This window comes from Euprymna scolopes, chromosome 12, assembly GCF_053919585.1.
Source record: "Euprymna scolopes isolate OS-2025 chromosome 12, ASM5391958v1, whole genome shotgun sequence".
Taxonomy (NCBI): Eukaryota; Metazoa; Mollusca; class Cephalopoda; order Sepiida; family Sepiolidae; genus Euprymna; species Euprymna scolopes.
This window is the reverse complement of record NC_136493.1, coordinates 107,410,202-107,423,470: the sequence shown is the minus strand read 5'-3', so window position 1 is coordinate 107,423,470 and position 13,269 is coordinate 107,410,202.

The following is a 13,269-nucleotide window of genomic DNA, read 5'->3' as shown; positions in this document are numbered from 1 at the left end:
GAGTAAATCCCATTTTTAGCCTTGTTTTTCTTTTTCCGTTTTTAATAAATCTTACTTATTTTACTAAAGAAATACTAAATAGTAAAATAAAATAACCCCATACTTCTGACAGATAGCTATTAAAAAGTGATACAAACAGAAGCGGCCAAACATTTTATCTATTTGAAAATAAAAATACTTATGTAAGAAAAAAAATCATTAAATTTGAATTGCATCGATTGTTAATGCAGGAATATACACTAGAAAATATTGCAAAAGCCAGAAGAGATCATTGAGAGAAACGTGAGCAAATAACGATAAGCTACGAAAAGGCGAGTTTTGCAAAATATGAACTAAAAAGGAATTGTGGTAGAAGCTTTGCTATAGGATTAAAGGAAATGCCAAGCACAAAACAGTCAATCGATGAAGGACGGGGATTTGTGAAAGCAAGTGAATGTCTTACATGTGATGTGAGGATGAGTTTACCAAAGTCGATTTTGGAATACATTTGAGTTCAAAAGAAACATATGAAAGACAGTGATATGAAGCAAAGAGAAATTAAGAAAGTTTATTATTTCTCTGCTATAGCGTGATGCGTGATATGAATTTGGAAATACCGGATTTGAATGGTTAGCTCTGCAGTTTAAATGGACTGGCATGAAGTAAATGCCTGGACAGACTCCTTCATGTCCCTCCTTATATGGTGAAAAGGGAAAGCCTTTGTTGGGAAATGTTAATCATTGCATAAGTCAATCGAAAAAAAAAACAAGTAATGGTGTATTCCGTGTTGACTTTGGTTCCGATTACAGCGAGCAATAAAAAGTTGGCAAACATAAGGACAAAAAACGCCAGGTAAAAATAATCAGTGCAAACCCATTGAATTAAAGGATCTTAAGGGAAGATCGAGTGAATTAGCGACGTAGAAATCGAAAATATTAAGAAATATTGAGAAATATTAAGCAAAAAAAGTGCGTGAGGGAAACACGAGTGAGAGAAAAAAATTAATAATAGAAACGCTAATATAGAAAGTTAGGAAGGTTAATTCAATAAATGGGGTTTTAGTAAAAAAATAAAATAAATAAATACAGATACAATATGGGAAATATGCGGAAATTAATTTTCTGTAAAAGACAAGAAAAAAAACAAAGGATGACGCAAATATAATTGTAGCATAGAAAAGATGGCGGGGCAAATCTCAGTAAGAGAAAGTCTTTACATAGAAAAACAAGTAAGGGAAACTCGAAGAAAGGCGTGTATAAAAGTAAAGAGAGAGGGAGAGAGAGCGAGAGAGACAGAGACATACACAGAGACAGAGAGTGAAGAAATGTCAGTAATAGAAAGGCGTACGATAATAATGCGAGGTCGAAAAATCGAAGGAGTGGAACGAATGAGATAGAACGGCGCGTAAAGCAACTATGAGTAAGGCAAAAGTGCAAGATAGTAAGGCGATTGATAAGCATGAGGTAAAAAAGAGGGTATATGTGCGTCGAGCATATGATAAGAAGACGAGTGTAGCAAATGTCCGTGCGAGAAAGACGCACTATAGAAATAAGACATACTTAGTCCAAAACGTCTAATATATATATATATATATATATATATATATATATATATATATATATATATATATATATATATATATATATATATATATATATAAGAATAGATGTAGAAATGTTGAATGTTTGCCTTAAATTTATAAACATGTTATGCGTATGCATGTCTCTGCTAGACAGAATATGAGTCATGGTGACTACAAAAGCAGTCAAATAAACACAGATAATGAAGACAAACACGTTTTAGTACCACAGCTTCTCATTTATATTGGATCTTGTTCTACTGATATTGATTGCAACGGTTATTTCGGAGATAAGGTTGAGTAGGCATTGAACGAAATCAAATTTATTTGAACGGTGAACTCTTTTGTTTCGTGATAAGAGAGCGTCTTGTTGTTACAGTTGAGGAAAGATTCTTTTGTCTTCCCTGTTCCATCGGAAGAAATCAATAAAGCAATTTTGTAAGTGAGGCCGTTCACACAAAAGAGAATGCCCAGCTGTTAAATTGCCGTGAAAGCTTACAACAAAACGGGTAAAATGGGCTGCAAAGAAATTTAAAGATGACCATGGTGTGGGCATTTGTGTTAAAAGATTTATAGGAGTTCACTTGTACCTAATGACATTTCCAAATAACTAATTCTCTCAAGGTCTAAGGAATTAACCTATACACCGTAACCCGTGCACCTAGCAACATCAAGACACACCCTCTAGCACAAACACACACACATAGTGTGTGTTTTTATATCTATCTATCTGTATATATATATGTATATATATGTAAAAATACACACATATGCACATATATGTATATGTATCTCTATCTATCTATCTATATATATATATATATATACATGTATATGTATATACATATATATATATATATATATATATTGAATGAACGACAACAGTCTATAGTCCAAACTTCATGACGTTGACCATCTTACAATGTATTCCTTTCATTCAGTTGATGTTTACAATTCTTTGCACTAGACCAATCACATTTAATTTTGTTAATTTAATTCATAACATCATGTAATCAATTCTAACTGATGCAATATTATAAGTTATACATTTAGTACCTTTTTTACAAGAATATTGTTCCTTTTTCTTCCAGTTTTAAAACGTAGACCTTTACTTTTCCATGTTTTACCGTAACCATATTACTTTTCATGCTAGCATTTTTCTATTGTAACACCCCCATATATATATATATATATATATATATATATATATATATATATATATATATATATATATATATATATATATATATATAGGGTGTCCACAAAATCTGGCTATATTATGCAGCCAGACTTTATGGAAGCATCGTGTAGCTTATGTGGCGGGACTTTGTAGGTACCCTGTGTGTGTGTGTATATATATATATATATATATATATATATATATATATATATTTGTGTGCGTGCATGTGCCCACAGAGTCTGACTACATAATCTACAGGATGCTTCCACAAAGTCTGTCTACATAATTTTTTTTCTCTTAAGTGGTCTTCTGTGTCTAGGGAGTGATTTTTCTTTTAGGAAGTGAGTAGCTGTTTCCATCGCAAGAACAGACAATCAGTGGTGAATGCTATTATGAAACGTATTTTTTTAATTGGCCTTATTGTCCTTGTCCATATTTCCAAAATATCCCATTTCGCTTTCGATTCTCTAACAAGAGTAGTATTTTCCTTTCTAACGATTCAAATCGTAAATATTTGAGTTCAATCAATATTGCTTCTATAAAGGTATCGGTAATTTGAGCGGCTTTCATAATAATGTTTTTCTTGCTTCGAAATGTAATACAACCATGCATCATACACTTGTCAGAGTTAAGGAAGCAAACAAGCTTTCTACTTAATGTGATCTATTGAAAGTTTGCTTAGGAATTGTAGAAAAAAACATGTTTTGAAAAATATCAGACAACGCTCTACGCTTACATTTTCGGAGCTTTTTAAAAATCCCTTTCTGGAGATGAAGTATTACATGTTAGCTTTGTAAGTTCACTCCATGGAAATTGCAATGTACATTAAAGAATTTCTAGGACTCGTGATTTCCTAAGTAAACAATATTTGTGTATATATTTTCTACGTTCTATGGAATGCGAAGGTGCATAGACGGATATATAAAAAAAAAATTGGACTAATGTCCACATGTGATTTATTGGAATAAATACTTAAATGATATTCCCAAGCCTAGGAAAAATATATGAGTTTCCTCTTGTAGGCGAGAAATATATTCCCCACCGAGAATATCTAATATATTTACAAAGCTACCCATTATCTATACCAATTGTTACTTAATGACAGTCTTTTAAACCAAAAATCTCTGTTTTCGACAGAGTAAAAAAAATGTTTTTGAAAATAACCTGCCCAGACCTATAACCTAAGCTTACAATTCTGCCGCATCGCCCTAATGATGCATACTTGTGTAGATTTACAATTAATTTAATGGAATACGCCCGACGTTACACTGCTAGCTAATCCCACCAACAAAAGTAAGAGCAAATTTCCAACTCTTTATTGTAGAGATCAACCGATGCAATACTTCTCTGAATGTATCTCATCTGTTATTAATTGTGTACCGATTTCTCTTTTCATAAACGTATTTTCTATTTGCACTGGCATGCTGAAATGCAAGTGGTCTGTCAACAGATGCTTTTCTTGAGGTTTAATATGCACATTAGAAGACCAAGATATAGTAGCACTAGAATACTTGATATATATATATATATATATATATATATATATATATATATATATATATATATATATATATATATATATATATACTGAACGGTATATTGTTACTACTGTTCAATTCTACGTGCCGGGATTCTACTGTATATAGAAAACTAGACTGGGTGCCGGCGACCGATCCTTGTAGGAAAGTACCAAGTTGAGCGTTAAGGAATCAAATTTTAGCCAATCTTTCCTTATTCATTGTCCGAAGGTTCGAGCTTCAACACGATACCAATCACGTGAAAAACCGCCGCCCTTGTCGAAAGTTTAAGACATGCATGCATACGTACGTTTAAAAAGACAAGTGAGATTTATATTATAATTTAGGCTGGGTGCCCGGTGTTGCTTGTGTGTTTGTGTGCGTGTGTTGAGCAAAAAAGGAGTGGTAGTAGGCAGGTAAGCTCGATCCCGTACAGCGAAGGGGGGAAAATAAAATGTAACATCTTTGCCGTTGCGTCCCTTGCCAAATCAGAAGTGACGAAGGTTTAAATAAGGGCTAATCAATCGAGAAGAGGGGATGAGTTACAAAAATATCGCCGAAAAACCGACCACTCCCGGTAGTGAAGTGCTGGGTTTCGGGCGAAAGAATGAATGTTGTCAGCCAATTATTCGTATTGGTCGTCCAAAATGTCGAGCTTTATATCGATAACGATCTTGTGAACATCCTAACCTTCGTCGAAAGTGTTAGGCAGATATAAAACGTACACACATAAATACATTTAAACAGATAGGCGAGGTTTATATTAAAGATGTACCGGCTAAGAGTAGAGCTATCTCTGCTTTTGATTCAAAGAGAATTAGCATAATTTCTTGACTATTGAATCAATGATGCTAAATTCTATGGTCGTGTATAAATTTCCGTTTTTCTTATTTTTTTCATGTATGTTCCTTGTTAGTGCCATCTTTTTACGCTTTTTCATTTAATTGTCATTCAAGTCACGCAAAAATTTTCCCCATTATATTATTAAATTTTGATATTGTATTACTGCTACAACTATTATTGTTATTACTATTACTAATACTACTATTTCTTTATTATTATTATTGTGTACAGTTTCATCCTTAGTTTACGCATCAATTTACGATGTAAAAAAACATCGAACATCCTACTACTACTACGGTTACTATTAATTCTATCTGCTGTTACTACTCGATGTATTATTCTGCTCCTACTACTCTTTTGATTTTCATTTCCTCAAATAATTTCAAGCTCGTTCTAACGATGATGTTCCTAGAGTCCGTATGTGTACGCATAGAAGAACATTGTAAATGAATCTTTTAGAGAATGGCTGACATCTGTTTTCTGGACATTACAAGGGCATTCTGAAAAGTATAGTTGGGGAAATGCAATGGCGTAGGTGTAAAAAATGCAAGGAAAAGTAATTTATGAAGGCGAAATAAGTTGATAACACTGGCCAACGAAATGTGGTTATGTTAATAAGATGCGGAGAGAAAGCTATTTAAAGGCGTACAGTGAAAATAAACAATTAGTATGAGAAGCGTGTACAGAGTAGCAATAAGCGTATATAAAAGGTTAGGCACGAAACCATGAATGATATAATGTTGTTTAATACAAAGTTTACTTAATTTGGCCAGACCCAGTGAAACATAACTCAAAATGACTCCTTATCGGATCTTAATCGAAGTAATTTATATTACAGTTTGATTTAGATTCAGTAACTTCGCAGACATCACCTTGCCTATTTACATCTCCAACCCTTTTTTTATATAAATTATATAGATGTGTGAATGTTCAATACATATTCTCTTCTATGCCTAAAATATTGAACTATTAAAGCAGTAGTGAAGACCTGCGTTTGTCTTCTTTCAATTTTGCGCAGTTATTGTTACGGTATATATTTATATGGCCTCTTGGTACTACTGGATTCAGTGGAAAGAATTTATCTGCTCTGGCTAATATGCATATAAGTACTGTCAACTGGAGTAAAATAACTCAGAGAAAGTAAACCATTATTTCTATAAAGCAGTGTATAACACAATAAATATCCTCAGATTATGTGTTAGATGATCATAAAATAAATATAGAAATCAACTTCTACCCAAAATCAGTTTTATTTATTTATTTATTCATTTATTTTACTTGGAGGGTACCACTTATTGATAAGGGTTATCGCGTGTACAGTAATCAATGGGATAGTAGTCGCCGTTGATTTTTTGTGCTTCACACTTTACAGGATACACCAATAATATGAGCATATTAAAAAAAAAACGACTGGATTTTATTTCCGTTTGATAGAGATATGTGTTCTTTTATTGTTGTAAACCATCTACTGGTTGGCAAGTTGTGTACAAATCCCAAGAGCGATAGGAGCCTTCAGCATGTGTGAATATGACGCAATATTCTACAAGCGAACTCGGAGATGCGCTGCTGTAACGCTCATGATCTCTACCGTTCTAAGTGATTTGAACATGACCATTGCCAGCACTACCAAAAGGGATTGCTTAATTGCCACAAATTTTAAGGACGTGCACAAGATGATGAAAACAAAGTTTCCGGCCATGGTTATTGTCTTTGATATTGTTTCAAATGAGGATAACATCATGCCACCTGGCATTATTGAAGTTTGTTTGAAATGTAACTGGATGGGCTGAAGAGTGTCGTGATTCCATTTTGCAATCATATTGCTAGAAACTGGGTGTGGCAGGAAGTCCAAAGGTACCCAAGCTTGGCTTCAGTTAGAGTGCTATTCCCTTGTACTCATATCTCACTGCCAGGTTCTTGCCATTGAATAAATATCATCTCTGCTACATAATCAATTTCTTGAATTTGTTTTTTCCAGATTTTTTTTTACATAATGAAGTAGTGTTGTTTCATTTAGAGTGATACGTTTATCCTTCCACATGTTAGTCCATCAATAAGTGTTGTGATTTACTTGCACAAGACTAAGGCTTTTATGATCATAAAACATATTTGTAGATTTTTTTTTTATGAAAGAGATTTGAGAAAGGTCAAAATGTTTATACACTTTGGAGATCAGCCATTGACTTTGTACACACCTACAATTTCCTATGTTAATAATGCGTTTCTAATTAACAACATGGTCGCTGTTCCAGATGGTGGGATCCTTCTAGCGCTCCAGAAGATATCTCACTACTGATGCAATTCTCTATCTATGTAAAAGCCAAGTACGTCCGAGGATGGAATACTGTTGCCATATCTGGGCAGCAGCAGCTAAAAAACAGCCTATCCTGCCTTGACAGAGTACAAAATAGACTTCGTGGCTTAGTGGGTGATGCCCTTTTCTCTACCCTGCCACCTCTATCCCACAGAAGAGACGTTGCGAGTCTATCCTTATTTTATCGTTATTTCCATGGCAGGTGCTCATCTGAACTCCAATCTCTGGTCCACCCTCGCCAATCTTTCACGAAAAACACCCGTCTAGCTGAATCCACCGTGAAAAATTGTCCCCACTCTATATCTGTGCCTAAATCAAAACGCGGATTCAATGAACAAAATTCTTTTCTTAGAACTGCACGCTTGTGGAACTCTGTTCCGTCTGCCTGCTTCCCACCGGACAACAACTTGGATGTTTCAAGTCTAATGTTAACAAATTCCTAATGAACCGCCCCCTTAAGTAAACACTTCATCAAATCTCCACACTAACGTAATGTAATTGCAATAACCCTTATCCCTGAGTGGCTTCCGGGCCTTGATAAGTGGTGATCACTGTGTAAAAAAAAGTAAAAAAAATAACATAATTATTTAAGCACAGTCCGTATTCTGCAAATTTTTTTATTATTAAATATTATAGAAAATATGAACGCAATACTACTAAAACGAACTCCAAAATATTTATTTAAAAATAACCCTCAAATTTATTGAATAAAAATACATTTTAATTTTTTCGTAAATAAGTCAGCTGGCTATTTGCTAGGAGCAAAGTGTAGTATCTGTTCTGACAATATATTTTATTTTTCTGTCCTCGGTCAGTGGAGGAGAAACTCTTCTAGACTGAGATTATTTTAATTTTGTTCCGATTCCGAGTCCCCCGTTTTGGGGAGCTAGATTTTCCCCACATTATAAACTGAATATATGTCTAATTTTGCATGCCTTCGAGGAGAGGCAAGTAGATACGGACAAGTCAACCATTTTAATATTTTTTTAATGATAAAAAAATGTTTACTTTTATTTATTTTATAGATAAACACCATTACATTCACCTTATTTAGCTTTATAAAAAATATTAAATTTATAATTTAACAACCAGTTAACGATATTGCAATACGTTAACTGAATTAAACATAAACCTGATTTTTGACATCAGCACATTGATTTGAATTGTCTCATCCTATTTATTTCAACAGCTTTCATGATGGCTGACGAGAATACTGCAACTCCCTTAGTTGTAAAATTTTATTTTTTCAATAAATATACTTGATCGATTTACCTGATTTTTGGAATATGACAGCTTCGTTTTGTAACTAATATTGTACTTTATGCAGATGCTAAAGTATGCTCTTTACTTTTAATCGACGCGATAAGTTCCAATTTGAATAAGCACCCAAAATTCAATTCGTTTAAATTTCTTCGGAGACAAGTCCCGCATTTTAATATTTTGGTAATAGTTTAAAAATTAAGAAATATTATATTACCAGCTCATAGTTTTATAACAATTTAATTCAGTTACGCTACCATTATTAATAAGTTTATTGCACGGACATTTAGGAAATTGCTTCTCCCTCATATCTAAATTCCACAATTTACATTTTTTTTTCACGTTAATGTCATCGATTACGAACTTAATTTTCGGATGAAAACAAAAGTTGAATCTTTTTTATGACTTTTATCGCCAGGCATATGTTTCAAGTATAACTTTCTACTTAATTGAATACCTACTTTGTGACACTATCTGACGTGACCGTTGAATATTTCCGCCTAAAGAAGGCTTCGTAATTTAACTTTCTTAACCCCACATCTAACGCTCTCCTCTCTCTTACCTCTTTGAAAAAATCCTAACAATAAAAAATTATGAAAACAATTTTCAAAAAATATTTTTAAAGAATAGGTTTACAAATTTATGTAGTTACTCCAGGAATAGATATTTTGAAAATTTCACGGAAAATAATATACTAAATGATGTACAGACAAAACTTATTGTGGGCATAACATGTCTATGCTGACATATTCAACTTTCAAAATTGACATAATAGTGATCTTCTAATTTAGTGTCGAAAAAAATATGACTAGATATTATTTTTATCATATGCGGCATTATATTCGGTAAATTGTCAGATGTTTTTAATCATAAAAAAAAAAAACCAAAAAACAAAAAACAACACGTGTTTATTTTTAATACAATAATAAAAATTAAACATTGTATTTCATCTTTTGTTTTGAGTGAAACATTTTTAATTGTTTTCTGACGCTACAATACATTACTGTGATATTCATTTTCAGCATACTCGAACACTTGTAGCAGTCTTAATCAAGTGTTATAACAAGTTAAAATTCACCCATAGCCCCATTTTAGATGAAAATATTTACGGCTCCCGTGAGATAGAAAATTACAAAGTAGTTGTCCAATTCAGTAGAAGAGTGTGATTAAAAACTGATCCCGGACGATAAAAGTTATATATATATATATATATATATATATATATATATATATATATACATATACAAATGTCAACAATTTCTAGGTTTTAAACTTAAAATAGAACAACAATACGTTGTGTAAAATTTACATTGAAACCTTTCTAATTTTTAAATCAATTCTTTTTAGCTTGTTAAAAGTTTAAAAAAATGAATTTGCAAATAAAGTGTTTGAAATTCGGTATTTGTTTAATGTTATTCTTTTGTTCATTTTATTTATGATGTGTTTTAAAATTTTACAACTGATCTCGGGCAATACAATTTTTCAATTTTGGGGCTGTCTTTAATCTGTTCGTTTATGTTTAATCTGAAAAGAAAAAACAAACAAACACTGGGTTGTGTGTAAAATTTCCCTCGAATAAAGTTGTTTTTTTAAATCAATTCATTTTAGCTTTAAAGGTTAAAAATAGAATTTACTAAAATTTTTTTTTACCCGCCAAGAGAGATACACGTTTCATATGTGAACATGAGGGGTGAAGACAATATGTAGTTCTTATTCCGATGACTAAGCTTTGTTAACACGGGTGGATTATAAGCACCATTTTGCCACATGGAAAACAGCGTAATAATGACTGAGCAAGCAGCATTCAAAGCACAATCGTGTAATTTGGAAATTGCCCACATGCTGCAGACTGTCTGTATCGTCGTTTTTTTTTTACATTTACTTTCGGACAAATTACCGAATTTCTATGCATCATATTACAGGATCTAATACAAAGAAAACGCTTAAGGTATAGAGACCGATGAACATGGCCCAAGGGCAAGTGTGTCAAATTAAAGGACAACGCTGAAGAGCAACTGACTGGCTCATGTCTTGTAAAGGAAATACCGGAGTATCTTGTAGAAGATAGTACTAGTTACTGTTTGCAATATAAGCCGGAGGAAAAGCATAGCAATTCACTATTAAAATCAGGGTGTAAATGGTTGCCATAACACATTAACATCTCGTGAAAACTAAATAAATCAATATTAAATAAAAGGACGAAGAAGCGCAGGCGACACCTACGATAGAAACTGCGGCCAAACTCATCAAGAACGATAACACGTCTAGGATTCCATCTTCGATCGACGAATATCCGACGACTTCTTCGCTTGAATGTCAGTCTGCTTCAGATGGTTTCCCACTGAGTTTACATTGCTTGCTTGAAAACTACTACGTAAGAAAGGGCATTCGCAAAATGTTCGTAAACATTAGACGATCAAATGTTTAGTCTGTACGTCAAAGGGCTGTTAAAGCTTGATTGCAGCTTGGGTTAGCAGTGCAGCTCCATCATAAATTCAAGTCCCAATTTTTCATATAGTCTCTCCACCATAGGAGTATTGCCCATTATATTCAGAAGTTAAGAGATTTGAAGAAAACGCTGCAGTTTCTTTTGGCTAGGATGTACTAAATGGTCGCATAAAAAGACTTGGTACGGCACTGCAGTTCGCTGCGAAAAATGCCAGTCATAACCATATCACGTTAGATGGAAGACGGACTTTCCAAAGCATGCCAATGGGAGCTACTGTAAATCCAGGAAAGAACGTAAGTATCACTGTTTTCAGACGAAAACTAGGACATGAAGATAGGTGAGTAATCTATACTTTATGGAAATGAATACTATTTCGCAAAACAAACTCGCCAAAACATAAAATAACGACTTTTGCCATTTCTGGAAGCCGGTAAACACCGTATGGTGTATTGTAAGCAGTGTATTTCTGCTTTATCAAGACTGCACAGCGCTGGATGTAAATGATAAATGCTACTATAATAGTGTAAACATCTGGGGTCTAAAATAATTTTCCTTTAAACTATTGGTTTGTATTCCGGAGAAAGTAACTATCCTCTCAATTCTACGTTATGTGAGCAAATTTCCTGATAAACACCGATCCGCTGCAGTTATTACATTCGATCTGCCACTTTAATGGAATGCGTCAGAAATCAAGTATGATGTACCTGAAGACAACCCGGTTTCAGATATTATCCTGATGATCGTAGCTTCCACACATTAATGCATCTAATAGGTGTCATATGAAAGTTGTTTGATGGTAGCGGAAGTGCCTTAAACAACTAGTTAGAGGCAAAGTACTTTGCGATTATCCCGGTTTTGCCCACCTGTTAAGCAAATTTGAGCAGTCCTATTCTAAGGTACTGACAGAGGACAGTGATTTGAATTATGGCATTACATCGCCTCAGAGAAGTCCATCTCTTCTCAGACAAAGAAAATGATTATCTGGCCACGCTTGCACCAGTAATCAATAGCTGACTTACTAACAGATTATATGAATTGAAAACGAGATATCGAGGTCGATTTCACAAGATCATTGTTGATGCAGCTTTGTGCTGCACTCGAATGTTTGCCCATTGGTGCAGCTGTGAGAATGCGAATTATGTGGAGCCCACCATGGATCCCTTTACTCAATGACCAACCTAGAACATTATATGCCGTCATTGTTCGATAGATGTAAAAATGGCTTGCAAGTTGTAAGGCGTACTGATCAGTACTAGGCATGCCTTTGGTTGTAATAGCCATCGATTAAGCTCTGATGCGCTTCTTAAAACCAACAAGACTGCTCACCAGACGAAATGGAATGCGCAAACTACGAGGATTTAATATAATGTTTCACCTTCCATAGCTTTACCATCCAAAACAACCTCAGAAGACAACAACGTCAAAGACCACCAGCTATCTGAAAGACCTGAAAATGCATATCTACTCAAGAGCTTTTCACATGTCACTAATAGAAGTGTCTTTGCACCAGTATTACCTGTGTCAGTACACATAAGGATGTGTATGTCTATGACCTGTTTTTCATTGGTAAAGAAAAAAGTGGCAACAATGCATAGTCAATCACTGTTTTCAATTTCGTACAAGCGGTATATGAAGAAGTAGCATATAGTGTGGCAGTTGAAGTTGCTATGTAAAAACAATAGTTGTCGCTGTTTTGATCCACAGGATTGATATGGTGTCTCAAACTGCTGATCATTACCTTCATGATGTGATTGCCTATTAACTTTTACCATACCCACACTATTTTGAAGCTAGAACACTCACCCAAGAGAACGCCACCCATCCCCTAATCGTCACGATCGCCATCGGCGAGAACGAAGAATAAGATTTCGGGCTGTTTCTGATGTAATCAAACGGAACAATTGCATATATGTAAAACATCTGTAATTTCGTGAATTAACTTTTAGTAGAATAGAAACCTCTGTGTTAGTGTTCTTTTGATCTGCATGAGGAGCTAATTTATTTTACTTGGATTAAGCGAGATTCAAGCATTAATAAACTTTCAGAAACCAGGTGATCAACCGTTTAATTTTTTTGAAATTGGATTGGATATGTAATGCTCTGTTGTTGGTCAATATTCCAATGTTGTTGTTGGTCAATATTCCAAAA